The sequence below is a fragment of the Anabrus simplex genome, chromosome 1 (genome assembly GCF_040414725.1).
Source record: "Anabrus simplex isolate iqAnaSimp1 chromosome 1, ASM4041472v1, whole genome shotgun sequence".
Lineage (NCBI taxonomy): Eukaryota > Metazoa > Arthropoda > Insecta > Orthoptera > Tettigoniidae > Anabrus > Anabrus simplex.
This window is the reverse complement of record NC_090265.1, coordinates 1572907164-1572923901: the sequence shown is the minus strand read 5'-3', so window position 1 is coordinate 1572923901 and position 16738 is coordinate 1572907164.

Here is a 16738-nt window from a genome sequence, read left to right as displayed (position 1 = left end):
ATCCTGCAAGTCACAGAAAAAAGTGACTGTATAGTGCCAACGTGCAGTCTTAACAGTAACTGTAACTGTACGGTTAGCGACACTGAATCGAACACAACAGTTAGGAAGTGACTATAAATCACTATGTTCAGTATTAAGAGGGAAGAAAGGGTAAGGTTTTACCCTTACAAAGTACTGTATGCGCTTACATGGCAGGGAGTACGCAACCGGATTGCTCATTATTTTTGTACACCCGCACAATAAACCGTGGCGCAACATTCTCACCACCGTCGACAGCACTGAAGATGGTTCCCCGTGGTTTCCATTTTCGTATGAGGCAAATGGTGGAGCTGTGCCTTTGGCCTGTACCTTCCCCATCCTAGTCCTTTCCCTTCTTCGTATCGGTCGAAAACCTTCCATGTGTTTGTGCGACTTTAAACATCCTTCTAAGTCGCCTGCTAGTCGGGCCCCGCGGTGTAGGGGGCAACGCGTCCGCCTGTCATCCGAGGGCCCCAGGTTCGATTCCCGGCCGGGTCAGGGGTTTGTAATTGTAAAATGATTAATTTTTTGCTAGTTGTTTTACGTCGCACTGACAAAGATAGGTCTTATGGCGACGATGGGATAGGAAAGAGCTAGGAGTGGGAAGGAAGCGGCCGTGGCCTTAATTAAGGTACAGTCCCAGCATTTGCCTGGTGTGAAAATGGGAAACCACGGAAAACCATCTTCAGGGCTGCCGACAGTGGGGTTCGAACCTACTATCTCCCGAATACTGGATACTGGCCGCACTTAAGCGACTGCAGCTATCGAGCTCGGTAAAATGCTTAATATCCCTGGCCTGGGGACTGGGTGTTTGTGTCGTCCTTAACGTTCCTTTCCTCACATTCAACACTCTACACTTCCGCAATACCACTTACACGCAGGTTCCTATCATGTGGTGAATGTAGTGGCAAAAGGTCTGCAGAGGTCGACGCCGCGAACAAATATGATTTGTTTTAAAGGACGACTGCTTCCCAGCCATTTGGTATACAGATACTGGGAATCTGCATGGGCAGGTGATGATGGGTGATGATGATTGTTGTGTAAAGGGATCTAATATTTAGTTTATCGGCCCCTGCGAGGTCACGGTGATGGAATCTTCGGTGGTATTGGATGGCTTTTAGACCACGTACACTCCCTCTCATATCAGACAGCCCATCAGTCAGTCTCGGAATGCTGAGTGAACCCTGCAGCAACTCCTAATCCAGAATTACAGTAAAATGCCTGGAATGGTCAATAATCGAACCCGTAACCTGCGAGTTTGAGGAAGGTAAAATAATGAACTGGAATGATCACTGTGGACTTTGGTAAACCTTCGAACCTCATTGTCTTCGGACCACACACTTCCTAACATATAAACATGTACTCTTTGGATACTGAATTATTTAAAAAAAACTTCCAGAATAATCAACTCAACATGTTAAGGTTTCGAGATGGGACTTCTGTGCCTTACGTGAATGCGGCCATGCTCACAGTTGGCAACAAAGCACCAGTGTTAGCCTTTGTATTAATATAAAAAGGTTAAGGTGAGCAATTCTATTTGCGGCAGGCTAGCTGGCGGCGTCCCGAGGTGTCGTAATAAACCGACACGTCCACTCAAGTACAATTCTCTTCTCAAACAGACCGCTGTCTGTGACAACAGCTCGTTCCCGCGAGGTACAGTCTCGTAACTATAACATAATACTACTGCTAACACCGACAATCCTGTCCGTCACTTATGAGGGAGAGAAATATTCTGAAACTAACTGTCGTGTACCCGTTCGGGTTATCTACGGAACAGGTTAGCTCAGTGCGTTGAGGCATTGCTAGTTACGGCTGCAAATACCGGAATGGTACTGTTCTCAAGGACACGGCCGCTTACTTTCAGCTCCTAGCACGTACGATCACACGCACACCGGCAGACAACACCCTCACACGGCGGCACATGTGTACCTGGAAAGGCAGCTACAGAACAGACGAACTGAAAAAATCACGAGCTAGAATTTTTGTACAATGCAGCAGTAATGTTAACTAGCGGAAATGAGTGGCAGCTAAAGCGACAAAGCACATCTCAAGTAACAATAGTCAGTCAGTTGTTGATAAGTTTTAGAACATTGTACGTCATTACTTGTCGTTTTCTTCCAGCTTATGAGATCTAGGCTTTAAACCCCACCCCATCTACTTATCATGATTCTTGTCTTCCTCATTCTTTGAGATCAAGCTCGATAGCTGTAGTCGCTTAAGTGCGGCCAGTATCCAGTATTCGGGAGATAGTGGGTTCGAACCCCACTGTCGGCAGCCCTCAAGATAGTTTTCCGTGGTTTCCCATTTTCACACCAGGCAAATGCTGGGGCTGTGCCTTAATTAAAGCCACGGCCGCTTCCTTCCCAGTCCTAAACCTTTCCTGTCCCATCGTCGGCGTAAGATCTATCTGTGTCGGTGCGACGTAAAGCCAATAGCATTCTTCGAGGGGTCACGGTTTTCTTCTGATTTTGGTAGTCGTCTTCATTATCTTCCTGATCAATAGAGGCTAAGGACCACGCGGCTTTGGAGCTTATAAAAACAACCGCCACCATCGCTCGTTGACATGACAACTGAATATTAATTCCACGTCAGAGAAGCTTGTCGCTGATTGACAGGAAGTATCTCCATTAATAATGATTAAAAAAATGTGTCAGGTACAAGAGACTTAAAATCATATTTCCTATGACGCATGTTAGAGTACGTTTTAAATATACAGTAAAACTTGTGTTAACGGAAGTAGAGGAAGCTGACCACATTTCGGTAATGCAACATTTTGGTTAACAAATGTTCATTCACGTTTAGAGTTAAAAATTAAAAAACTGACTCTAAGTTACAGTTACATAAAAGCATTACGAGAAAAAAACCTGTTGATATAACGCATTAAGTAGACTTTACAGTATTACCAAATCCATGTCCGCCTCTGTGGTGTAGTGGTTAGTGTGATTACCTGCCAACACCCGGAGGTCCGGGTTCGATTCCCGGCTCTGCCACGAAATTTGAAAAATGGTACAAGGGCTGGAACGGGGTCCACTCAGCCTCGGGAGGTCAACTGAGTAGAGGTGGGTTCGATTCCCACCTCAACCATCCTGGAAGTGGTTTTCCGTGGTTCCCCAGGCAAATGCCGGGATGGTACCTAACTTAAGGCCACGGCCGCTTCCTTCCCTCTTCCTTGCCTATCCTTTCCAAGCTTCCCATCCCCCACCAAGGCCCCTGTTCAACATAGCAGGTGAGGCCGCCTGGGCGAGGTACTGGTCATTCTCCCCAGTTGTATCCCCGACACAATGTCTCACGCTCCAGGACACTGCCCTTGAGGCGGTAGAGGTGGGATCCCTCCCTGAGTCCGATGGAGAAAACAACACTGGAGGGTAAGCAGATTAAGAAAGAAAGATTACCAAACCCATAGGATGATTATTTCTTTAGGAACAAATCCGAAATTTGTTGAGGTAACCTAAAAACAACACAACATTAACTATTTCATGTGAGATATTTTCATAGTTTCCTTACTGGATATCTTGGAAGAAACGTCTTCTAGTTTATCAGTCCGAAACCGTAGATATACCTACATTTGAATCTGGCGCTACAGTTTACAAGATTTCTTTTTTTTTTTTTCACTCTCCTGACAAGCTTTTGTTCAGTGTTAATCCAAACTGTTTGCCGACATATTGTACACGCAACAAAAAACAACTAACCAAGCTACCGTGAAACTGACTAATGTCTCAAAGCACTGCCAGGAGTAAACCCGGTTGCTGTGTGGGTTAAGCCAGTTTGCGTAAATAATACGAAGTATTACTGACCTCAAAATCATTTTTCTACCTACTCAGAGACAATAACTACTTTTCTTCAGGACTCCTTACCTTTTCCCTTATATTTATCCCTTAAAGTGTTGAATTTTTAAAAAGTAGTAAAGAGCATACCATACACCTTACATGAATTGTGTACTTAAGAATAATAATAATAATAATAATAATAATAATAATAATAATAATAATAATGGCATGTGGCCCCCGGAGAGGCCTGGCAGAGGTCCTTCGAGTTGACACCCACAGGCGACCAGCACGTCTGTGAGGACGGGGCCCAAGCTGTAACGAATTCTGATGCTGAAAACGGCAAGCACAAACACACGCACCCTCATCTCCTGAACAGTCAGAGTAAGCCAATTAAGGTTAAAATCCCCGACATTGAATCGAACCCGAGACCCGTTGGACCAAAAGCCAGCGCACTAACCATTTAGCCATGGAGCCGAAAGTGTACTTAATAAATTATGTACATAGTACAGCCTCTAAATTCCTTTATAAACATTCAGTTTCACGTTTTGGGTAAACCAATTTTCTCTTGACAGAGATTCGGATAATGTAGGTTTAAGTACTGTAACGCATATTTCTAGAGATACTTGGAAGTTTGTGAAAAATGTAAATCTAATCGCGAACATCTCCAGTATTATTCCTTGTACGGTAAAAGATACGGATGAGGACACGTGTCGGACTGTCCCACTGGATTTTCGTGACAACTTTGCCCTACCTAAGTCTGGATAAAATGAAAAACAACCTTATTTATTTCTTGTGACTTACTCATCTGGCTTGCCGCCATTGAACACGAATGTATTCCGTATCATTCCGTACCAGACGGCGCCTATACTTATGTAAGTCTAAAATCATGTAACTCCTGCCCTAATTGTCGTAAGTTTACTATTATGGTACAGTTTTGAAGGCGAAAGAATCTACGTTCAATGATATATACATCATGGTTCGAAACTTAAATTCATCAATTGATATGAAGCAAATTATGAAATCCTCACTTTTTCTACCAGGTTTAATGTTTTTCCTAAGGGTTTTAAAACAAATGTTGTGGTACCGGCGTGTCAGACTGAAAGGCAGCTTTCTAATGGTACCCCACATGACCCGGAATTGATATTTCGATGGTCAAATCACGAACTTGGCTTCTAACCTGCAAAGAAAATGTTAATTTTGGTTATAGGATCACTGTTTGTTATTTATTTCTGTTGGTTATTGTATTAGTTAGTCTCTTTGTTTAAGCACAAATAAAAATGGACACCAGAATTGGTTCGATCAGATGAGGCATTCGTTCGCTGCAGCGGTTCGAAGCGAATTGAACCATTCAACATCAGAGGTTCGCGGCGCACCTCCGCCCACGGTGTGGTGACGACAGTGTGAAAATATTATCTATGGAGCATGTCGTCCAAAAACCGACCTTATGGAGTGTTACATTTATATTAAAAGCGCTGCTAATTGTTAAATAGTAATTGCCATGGACCCGAGATCAAAATGTATTTTTCCCCCTTTTTTATTATAGCAAGTTCCTTTACATCGGTGTTATTGCGACGATGGGACAGGAAAGCACTAGGAGTGAGAGGGAAGCAGTCGTGACCTTAATCGAGGTTCAGTCCCAGCATTTTCCTAGTGTGGAAATAGGTAACCACGGTAAACCATCTTCAAGGCTGCTGACAGTGACGTTCGAATCCACTATTTCCCGAATATTGATACTTAAGCGACTGGAACTATCGAGATCGGTATCAAAATTCGTAAGCTTACTTTCCGAATGTGAGTGACTGTGTTTAAAGACGTCGCGTCAAAATGCATGAAACATAAAAGATAGAAAATAATATTTTACACAACTTTTATTACTTTTTATTATTTTGATGAAGCTAATACTACCGGAGAAATTTGACATTTCCTGCTTTGGCCTCCGCGATATTGCTGTACGACTGTATACTAATCAAGAAGGAACTCTGTCATCCTTCAAATAAAACTAATTTATTCAGCCGTTTTACCTTTATGCCCTAAGAGACAGGCAGACAAACATTGGAAAGGTTGTTTCAGACTTTTTATACCTAATCCGAGTTTTAGAACTTAGGTCTTAAGTGTGTAGAAGAAATGTTTATATAGTTATTACTATTGAAAATGAAAACCTACAATCTGTTTTCAAGTTATTGACCGGCTCAGAGAAGAAATGAATGAATCGTGTATAGGCTATTAGTACTATGGGGTCGCTACTCCCAAAGTGATTTATTAATAACTGATAGATGCTATGAAATGAGAATGGAGAGTGTTGCTCGAATGAAAGGTGACAGGGAAAACCAGAGTACCCGGAGAAAAACCTGTCCCGCCTCCGCTATGTCCAGCACAAATCTCACATGGAGTGAGCGGGATTTGAACCACGGTATCCAGAGGTGAGAGGCCGACGCGCTGCCGTCTGAGCCACGGAGGCTTAATTATTATTATTATTATTATTATTATTATTATTATTATTATTATTATTATTATTATTATTATTATTATTAGCTTTGTTCGTATCGGCCTACTAAGGACCACATTCTTCTCTGGGCGTTGATCTTTGTCCAGTGCTCCTTTATTCGTTGCCGGTGTTGCTTTTTTCTTTCCTCCGTACGCGTCTTTTCAGTCTTCAGCTTTCTTCATAACCCTGGTGGTCTTTTAGTTCCCTCCTGACTGGGTTGCGTTCTTGTATATCCTCATAAGTGATCCCCATCTCCTGAAGGCCCCTTTCCACCTCCTTGAACCAACTTGGCTGAGTCTTCTTATCTTTAAAATAGGTAAAGATCTGGTTCAATAATCGTGTGGGTTTCAGTCTTAGCAAATGGCCATAAAATGCAGTTCTCCTTCTCCGCATGACATCAGAGATCTCCTGGACATGAGTATACAGCTGATAGTTATTTCGACGTCTATATTCATCTTTGCCTTTAATTGGGCCAATAATGTTCCTTAAGATCTTTCTCTGTTTAATTTCCAATTTCTCTATGAGGCTTTTCTTGTTCATAGCAAGGCATTCCGCTGCATACAGAGCCTCTGGTCTTATGACATGGCATTGCAGTAATGTCTGAGTTTTGCGTTCAAGGATATGGACATTCTGTTGTAAACATCTTTGGTCAGTTGATTAAGCCATTTCCATTTTATTCATGCATGACACGAAAGCGTCTTTTTCAATGTTTGGTTCTATCTACTCACCAAGATATTTAAACTTATCGGTCCGTTTGATTACCCCCTGGTTTACTTTTAGCTCTCTTGGTGCTGGCTTGATGTCAGTTATGAATTACTTTTTCTCCAAAGATATCTGGAGACCTGCTTTTTTCGCCTGTGTCTTGAGGTATTTAATTTGCTTTGTAGCCATGTCTAAAGAATCCGAGAAAAGTGCCAGATCATCTGCGAAATCTAAGCAATGAATTGAAAGGTTCACGTTCTTGTAACCCAGTCTCACTCCATTTTGGAGCCCATCGTTGTTAATTTCTTTGCGCCACTCACGGATGACTTTTTCAAGGACGCAATTGAAGAGCAGGGGCGAGAGCCCTTCTCCCTGCCTAACTGCTGTCTTAATCTTGAAAGGCTCTGAAATTTCTCCTCTGAACTTATCTCTGGATGTTGTGTTAGCTAGGGTCTGTTCGATGATTGCTCTGGTTTTGTTATCCAAGCCAAATTTCCTTTAGGACTTGAATAAGAGTGATTCTATCAATCGAGTCATAGGCCTTCTTGAAGTCGACGAGGGTCACCATAAAGTTCTTGTTGCTTTGTTTCAGATATGAGAGGATAGATTTTATATTCATAATTTGCTCGGCACATGAGCGCTCTTCCCTGAACCCTGCTTGGTACTCTCCCTGTTGTGGATCAAGTTGTTGTTCTGCCCTGATCTTCAGAGCTTTTTAGGTAATTTTGTAAGATACCAATAGGAGGGAAATACCACGGTAATTGTTAACATCCGTTTTGTCCCCTTTCTTAAGCAGTGGGTGAATCAAGGCACAAGTCCAGTCACGTGGAAGTTTCTCAGTTTCCCAAATCTTTTTGATGATGTCAGTCAATTTATCAATCATTTTGTTACCAGCATACTTCCGCAATTCAGCAGTTATCGAGTCCTCACCTGGTGCCTTGTTATTCTTAAGGGACTGGATAATCTGTTTGATTTTTTCTTTCGTTGGAGGGAATGAATCTGGATGGACGTGTATGTTATCTGCAAATGATAAAGTGGATACTGGAACTTCACAAATAAGAAGAGATTCAAAGTACTTCGCTAGAACCTGGCAATTATCTTTGTCGTTGTAAGTCAGTTTCCCATCCGAGTTTTTGAACTGTAAGCTTGTTGGATTATACTTGTTTAGATTGCGTTTGAAGGTAATGTAAAAGTCCCGTGTGTTTTCCTCTGTAAATCTTGTTCACTCTTTGTTAGTTGATTCTTGTTGTAGGCACGTTTTACATTGTGAGTAGTTTTTGCAGCACATTATCTCTCGTTCAGGAAGTTTTCCCAGTTATCTTGGTTCTTTACTGAATTTCACTTTTACCAGGCGAGTAGTCTTTGTTTTACCACTGAGTCACATTTATCAATCCACGAGGCATGTTTCTTTGACTTCATCAGTGGGACTATTTCCTTTGCTGTTGTAACCAAGGTCTGTTGTAGCTCTTCCCAGTTCTGGTGAATCACGGATTCCAATTTCTTCGTAAATTAAGGACATGAGGGTAGTTTTTCAGTATCAAATCGATTTCTCTTCTTCAAGTGGACCTTTCTGTTGTTTCTTGGAATCAGTTTAACTTTGAATTTGGATAAATTGTGATCCGAATCTAGATTGGCATTCCTTGGAACCTTTGCATTCTGTACCTTTCTTTGAGCTTTACGGGAGACTGCGACGTGGTCAATTTAGAACTCCCCGAGATTGGAATTCGGAGATGTCCAAGTCTTCTGCTTCCTGGGAAGGTGTTTGAAAGCTGTAGATTTCATAACCAACTTGAAGGCCTTACATAGCTCCACCAGCCTCTTTTCGTTGCGTTTTGCTCTCGGGTGTGCCGGATAGTTTCCGGTAATGTTTTGGAACTTTCTCTCTTTACCCAGCTGTGCACTGAAATCTCCAAGAAGTATAATCGTGTGTTTGTCTGGGATCTTACAAAGAACGTCCTCAAGATCTTCCCAGAATTTATCTGTTCCCTCTGGATCTCTCTTATTCGCTTGATTGATTGGCGCATGGATATTCACAGTAGTGTAAACTTTGCTTGTGCTCTGGAAGGAGAGTGTTGAAACAGGGCTACTTGGTGAAAATGACTGAATCCAGAATCTTCCTACTGACTATGAAACCTGTGCCAAGGTGGGAAACCGTTTTTAGAACACGTTTACTAGTTTTTCATTTAAAGTTTCTGTAACCCTCTGACTCAAAGACTTCTTCATCAGTGATTGTTGTTTATTGAATCGCTGCAATCAATATTCGATGGTGGGATAAAGTATCAGTTAGTTGTTTAAATTTGCCAATCATCCGAAGAGAATTCGTGTTAAAGGTAGCAAAGAAATTCCGGCGTTTTTGTTGGATTTTTCCTGGAGTCTCCGAAGCTATTGTTATTAGCATATTATTATTATTAGTATTATTATTATTATTATTATTATTAAATTTCCAATACAGAAAGATAACATAATTATATAAGATTTATCACAGGTAGGACATTATCATGTAAGCTTTATTTGTACAGATGGACAGGAGATACCGTACAAGCCTCACATGAGATGTCTATCATTGAGAACACTCAAGATACATCAGAGTAAACCGAATAGTACCATTTCCTCACTATTATGTGTGGTCTATTTGTTTTCCGACGGTGGAATGATTGCACAGCTCTTGAGGCTTTTAGAATTCTGGTAAAGTGATGTTTAGATTAATGAAAGGGTGGTCTATGGGAGACAGCCAAAGTAAATACTCGTGTTCACTCAATGAACAATGGACAGGAAGGAGTTTGTTGCTACAAGTGTTTCAAAAGTACAAGGTGAATGAGCGAATGGATCCTATGCCGTATATTTGAGCAAAACAATGCTCAAGGTGACAAAACCGCTAGAAGCTATAGGTTACTGCATATCTGCATCCTTCGTCAGCTGTGGGTAGCATTTTCTTTGTGTCTCGCTAGGTTATGTGAGTCCTCTGCCTCTCTCAGATCAACTCAGTGGCTTCGATCCCTGCTTAAACCAGTTGTATTTTAAGTTGCTAAAGTATATCTGACTGGTATCCGTAAATTTACTGGAATATAAAAGATCTCCTTCGGAAGAAAATTCTGGGAGTTCGGGGCCTGATAAAGCCACAAAAATCCAATAGTGGGGCGTAAAACCAACAACGTTTTTATATTGACTGGAGTATATTGACTGCCTCTCACTCAGGATCCCAGATTCGATTTCCGGCCAATCCAAGGGATTTCAGTTCAGGACTGAAAGCTGGAATGGGATTCACTCATCCTCGTGAGGAACTGAGCACGGTTCCCGAATGTTGGACCATACTTAGTACATTACATTAGACATTATATACATTTATATTAACTGTATCTTACATGGGCATTGTGACCACGTAGTTAATTCTGAATTTTCTCTAACAAATCCGCGAGGGATAGTTACAAAGAAAGTTTCCTTAGTATTCTGGAGGTGAATAGGTTACGTCATTTTTACGCTTTATTGGTCTCAGTGAAAATAGCGTATCACCTATCCTTGACGATAGAAAGTGGCGTCCTGTGCAGCATTACTTCTAGAATTAATGGACACACACCACTTCCTCCGCATATATACAGAATGTGAATGTTGACAGGTTATTTATGATTTCCCCACAGAAACCGGATCGCTATATAGACCTCCTCACGACACCACTCGTTTTGTAACAGCCATTTTGTCGCTGGTATACCTGCCCACATACCTGTGAGCTATTCACATTTGCTGGCAAGATGTAGTGTCTTCTATGTCTTCTGGTATGGGCTAGAATAAATTTGTCACTTTCATTGACCTGTGACAGTCTAAACCTTGGCTTTGACAATATGAAATTTACCGGGGTATGAGTGATGCTAGTTATACTATTCCTTATGCAGCCAGCCCCTGCTATGAATGGTGTGAAAATATCGTTCATAGTGTCGGTTGGTGTCGGCTTGGTAGACTGGTATGTAATAGCAATTTCTGAGTATGTGAGGAAAGCAAGGGGAAACTACCTCGCTCCTCATTTCCCTAGTACGCCTCTTCAGTGACACCCAGGCTATCTACTGTATGACAGCTGTTGGCGGAGCTGTGGAGGATCAAACCAGCCTTCGGGCTGAATACCCAACATACATAATGGAAGAAATTATAGACAATCACTTACATAATCACTTACAATTAATTACAGTGCTACAATAAGGAAAGTGAACATATATAATAACAATATTAAGAAGAGATATTATCAGCGTTTCCAATGAATAAATACTACGCAGGTGAGTAGCAGCTCTGTCAGAACGAGATATCCAGAGATCTCAACGAGCTGATGCCCTCTTCACTGACCGCATGCAAGTCATGGATGTTTCTCCTCAAATCTTACGGGTCATTCCATAACTATATGGCGAACGGTTTGATGTGCGTCACCATAGTCACAGGAAGGGCTTTCTGTAATATCCCACTTATGCAGCCATAACCTGCATCTGAAGTGATTGGTTCACATTCGGTTATATGATGATCAAATATTTCGTTGTAAGTTGAAACCAGCGAGCTCTCTACATGGGTCAGAGATTATCCCTAGTTTGGTCAGGATTCGATGTAGCTCATTCTTCATATATCAAGCTTGACCCGTGAACTGGGATTCAAATAACCTCTCGCCAATCTTCGATGAGGGATGTTAATCTTCCTCGATAATGCTTCATACAGCTCTCGTGTATCGGAAGGGACATACATTTTTGCAACATTTTGGTCATATTTTGGTATAACTACTAATTATCTGATACCTAAATTGCAGGGAGCTCCATTCATATGTTTTTCTGAAATACAGTGCCCGCCTTCGTAGCGTAACGGTTAGCGTTATAGGCTACCGTCCTCGGAGACACGGGTTTGATTCCCGAAACAGCCAGAGATTTAAGAATGGCAGTAGGGCTGGTATATGCTTAAAATAATACATTCTCCGCTAATATCGATTGTGCCTGAAAGAACCTGCACTACCTCGGGATGAAGACACGAGTTTACTTGGCAATATAGTGAACCTAGCTTTACGACTTTCCCTCCTATACTAGTCCAGGAACTATATCGTGAAATAGTCATTACTCCGTGGTTACTGAGCCTAATCCCCTTCAGATACAAAAATCAGGTTGATTGGCAGTTGCGGACGTCTGGTTCTGTGATCAAACCCAGACATGATGTTTGATATACAAGAGCGATCAATACCAGATAAATATATTATCAAGTTTTACTGTAGAGCCTTCTTCTGGCATTACTCTTTATGTTAAGACTCCCGCAGTTGGAAGGACATTAAGCGCATAAAAAGTCATTACCCACTAAGATGACATCCAGCTTTACAGTGTAAAAATTTTACAAAAGAATACAAGATTTGGTATCAAAAGAATAATATGACATTTGCAACAGTAAGTTAACGAGGACATAAATAATTTTATACAATTTATAGAATGAACATGCAAAACACGATAAATCTAGATATCATGGTTAAAATAACAACCAAAGGCTGATGAAAGTAACATTAAAGTGCAGGTGAAGGATTTGCATACGAAAGCATTGAAATTCGTGTAGTCAAATCTACATACATTACATTACCGACTGCCACATAAGCACGCCACGGCGAATACATCCCTCGTATGTAGAAGTTGGCGTGAATTTGGCACTAAATTACATGTGGTGTTAACCCTAAATAATTCGGCAAAACCGAGGAAGAAAAAGCTGTCTGGCAAGTTAAAACAATAAATATTTAACTGTTAAACGTGACTCTCACCCAGCTAGATAGCACATTTCACTTAAAAATTCAAGTTGCATTCGGGAGATAGTGGGTTCGAACCCCGCTATCAGCAGCCCTGAAGATGATTTTCCGTGGTTTCCCCTTTTCACACCAGGCAAATGCTTGAGCTGTACCTTAATTAAGGTACAAATTAAACTACAAATTATCGGATACTTAAATTGCAGAGACCTTCATTCATAAGTTTTTCTGAAAAACTGTGCCCGCCTTCGTTTAGCCCTTTCTTTTCACATCGTCGCCATAAGACCTATCTGTGTCGGTGCGACGTAAAGCAGATTATAAAATAAAAATCAAGTTCATTTAAAATTTAAAACAATTACCAGAACTAACATGAGTTTGAAAGAGTAACCTGAGGTGAGTAAAAATGTTCCTTTACACAGAAAAAGCAGAAACTGAGGGCCGGATTCGAAATTAACTTTGAACCGCATAAAATTTGGGCGGCAAAGAAATGTTTCATTTTATAAATTCTCGAAACGCTGGGATATTCGTAAAATGTGGATGGCCGGTGGCCGAAGAGATAATACTAGCAATTCTACCACCTGAATGACATGCTCATCTGTTCCAAAGAAGAGGATTTTGAAAAAAAAAAAAAAGCTCTGGTTCTTCGAGGGCCAATGGTTGTGTGGTTGAGTACACTGTATGTTTATCTCGTATATTTATCTGTCCCTAGCTCATCGGCTGTACTTTACATAATCTTAAAACAAAACTTTAAGGAACGTGTTTCCTCGAAGAGAAAGTTCTTTAGTGAAGTTAGTTTATCCGATGGCCCCTCATTAATGATAATGAAACACTCAATTGTGTTCGTCAGGTTACCATGACACTTTCGATGATTTCTAAAGTATGAATTATTTATAAAATAGAATACAAATGGCAGCACATGGAAGTCTTCTATAACTACCAGGGTGACATGGGCGGATTACCTAAAAATCCTCGGCGTAATAATTGCATCATTTATTTTTAATTTTATTAATATGTTTGATAATAAGATTGATGCCCCTTCAGCGAGTTACATTTTAATCGGTGTTTCGTATGCTTATACTAGCACGTACCCGCGGCTTCGCCCGCGTTTATTAATTCAACCGTTAGATGTTTTAAAACCCTTTACTTTAAAGCAAAATAGAGAGTAAAATTATTTATTAACGCACATCGTTTTGACATAAATTGCATGAAATACATTATTTTTTTTGTACAGTTAACAATTGGAGAAGCACCCTTTTTATAGGATGGACTCCTACAACTTTAAGCGATTGTGCTTGTCTCTGTTTGATTCACATGGCATAACTCAAATACGTCAAAACTGAAGTGGTATATCCGAAGGGATAATTTGAATCCGAGGAATGAATACTACTTCGAATGCGGCGTGTCCAATATTGACGGTGACTCCAATAATATTCACCATCAGTTTCTTGAGAATCGTATTCCTTTGCAGAGGGAAGGAGGATTCATAATCCTGAGAAGGATAATAGGTGCCACAACCGTCCGTCTAAGATATTCGAGGGTACTCCAGTTGACTCAAAATTATTCAAAATCTCTGTCGTGTAGTTGACAGCCCCATCTTTATTACATGTTTTGTTGACAGACGTGTAAATTTGTAGAACACTGAATAACTCTTGTGAATGTTGCTTATTGATGTCGCTGATAGCTTCATTTCTTGGAGCAAGAATTGCTCGTTGACACAGCCATGCTTGATCGGTGAAATGCTGTCTCTGACTGGTTCAATGAGAAATTAACACATGTAGAGAAAGATACAACTGCCTTTTAAATTGTGCTATAATTTGAGAATTTTCTTCTCGCTGTGGTGTCTTAAGTGTAATGCTTTTCGTTAATTATGGTTGTAATTTTTGTTGCCTTCTGAGAGGACCTGTGAAAAAATAGAACATACGCGCGTTGGTTGAGGCGTAGGACATGTCTACGGGATCCCTTGTTTCTCGTAAGTGGACACTAAAAGGTGTAAACGTAGGCTCTAAACTTGAGACCGCGAGACCTCTACCCATGTCTGACATTGTTTCCACACACTTCTACCAACTTCACCACTTTCATCACTCTTTCGGGCCTCACTTAGTCAACCCTTGTAGTCTTCCGATCCCTACAGTATTTGGCTTGCGAGACCTAGACAAATTTATAATGTTCATAGTTTCCTGAAAACAAAATATAGAATACATGCGTGATATCCCCAACTCTTGCTGTGATCTGACCCCAACGTTGTTAGGTTTGTGAGACTTAGGGATTGGACATGGTCTGGTTTTACGATCGAATCCTTCATGACACCAACGCTGTGTAGAAGAATATATTGAATGATTGCGTGTTTCTGCAGTGGTTGGCAGTGTGCAGTGCTGTGTGTAATTCGAAGATATGAAACAGAACGCTATGAACTAAATACTATTATTGATTTTATGCACTAATAACTACTTTTAAAGTTTTCGGAGACGCTGAGGTGGCTTAATTTTGTCCCGCACAGTTGTTTTAAGTGCCGGTAAATCTACCGCCTTGGGGCTTCGTGTCTGTCCACATTGAAATAAAGCTTCTACTGTCTGAGGTAATCAGCTTGACACAGTCCGGCTCCACGGCTAAATGGTTAGCGTACTGGCCTTTGGTCACAGGGATCCAGGGTTCTATTCCCGGTAGGATCGGGAATTTAAAACATAATCGGTTAATTCCGCTGGCACGGGGACTGGGTGTATGTTTTTATTCTTCATCATTACATTCTCATCACGACGCGCAGGTCGCCTACGGGAGTCCAATCGATAGACCTCCATCTGGCGAGCCGAACTTGTCCTCGGACACTCCCAGCACTAAGAGCCATACGCCATTTAATTTCATTTTCAGCTTGACACACAGCTAGAGGCCGTCAACCATCTCTACGGTATTTTTTAAAATGTTATATCTATGTATTATTATTATTATTATTATTATTATTATTATTATTATTATTATTATTATTTGGTCTGTTTTGCACTGTTATTCTCTTCTATTGTTATCCCTTAACACGTCCTTTTGATGTGATGCATTACGAATCGCTTTATTTATTTATTTATTTATTTATTTATTTATTTATTTATTTACTTTCTTTTTTTCATTTTCTCACCTTCCCAAAGACCATGTTCCAGTACATAGGAACTTCTCCAGCTCGTGTCTGCGTCATATCCATAGAAAATAAGTGTTTGATTTGCCTTCAGATATCCTATATTTGCCATGTCGTTGTGAAAACAGATCTTTACTTGCATAAACATTCAGCTAAGAATACGCCTACGTTTAAAAATTTCAGATCTCTGCGTGTCGTAGATTTGGCTGGGCATCGCACACACACACACAGAGACAAACTCTTCCGGATTGAATGTGGCTCCTGGGGTCGGGGGCCTGTTTGAGATTAGTGTTAGGTTGTTTGTAACGTTTAGAGCATGAAATTTGGTGCGTGTGAGTGTGAAACAAATAAGCCATTTATTAGAAGATCTGCTGCGGTTAAATTGTTCTCAGCCATTTGTCTGAATCCAGCTAAGTGCATGGATATCAGTGTTGTCGTTTGTATGTTTGATGATGATGATGATGATCCTTGTTGTTTAAAGGGGCCTAATATCTAGGTCATCGGCCCATAATGGTACGAGGTGAAACGAAATGGTACGATAATTAAAATATTCAAATGTATCTAGAATTTAAAGAACGCGATGATAAAAATGATAATGAGTTTAAAATAATCAGTGAATCTAATTCGCAATGCCTTGTTTTCCGATAAAAGGATAAAAAATATGGATAACGGTAGAATAAGGCATTGCCTTGGAATGCAGTAATATATATTATCCAAATTAATGTTAAAAAACGCACTAAAATATACAAACACAGACTAAAACAGAGTCAATAGAAGACTACGTAGTAAACAATAATAAAAAGGCTAATAGGAAATACTGCGTTTATATACGACAAAGCAGCCCACTATCCCTCATAAAACGGGTGATGATGTCTGCTAACTACTCGTCATCCCGTAGGATGAGG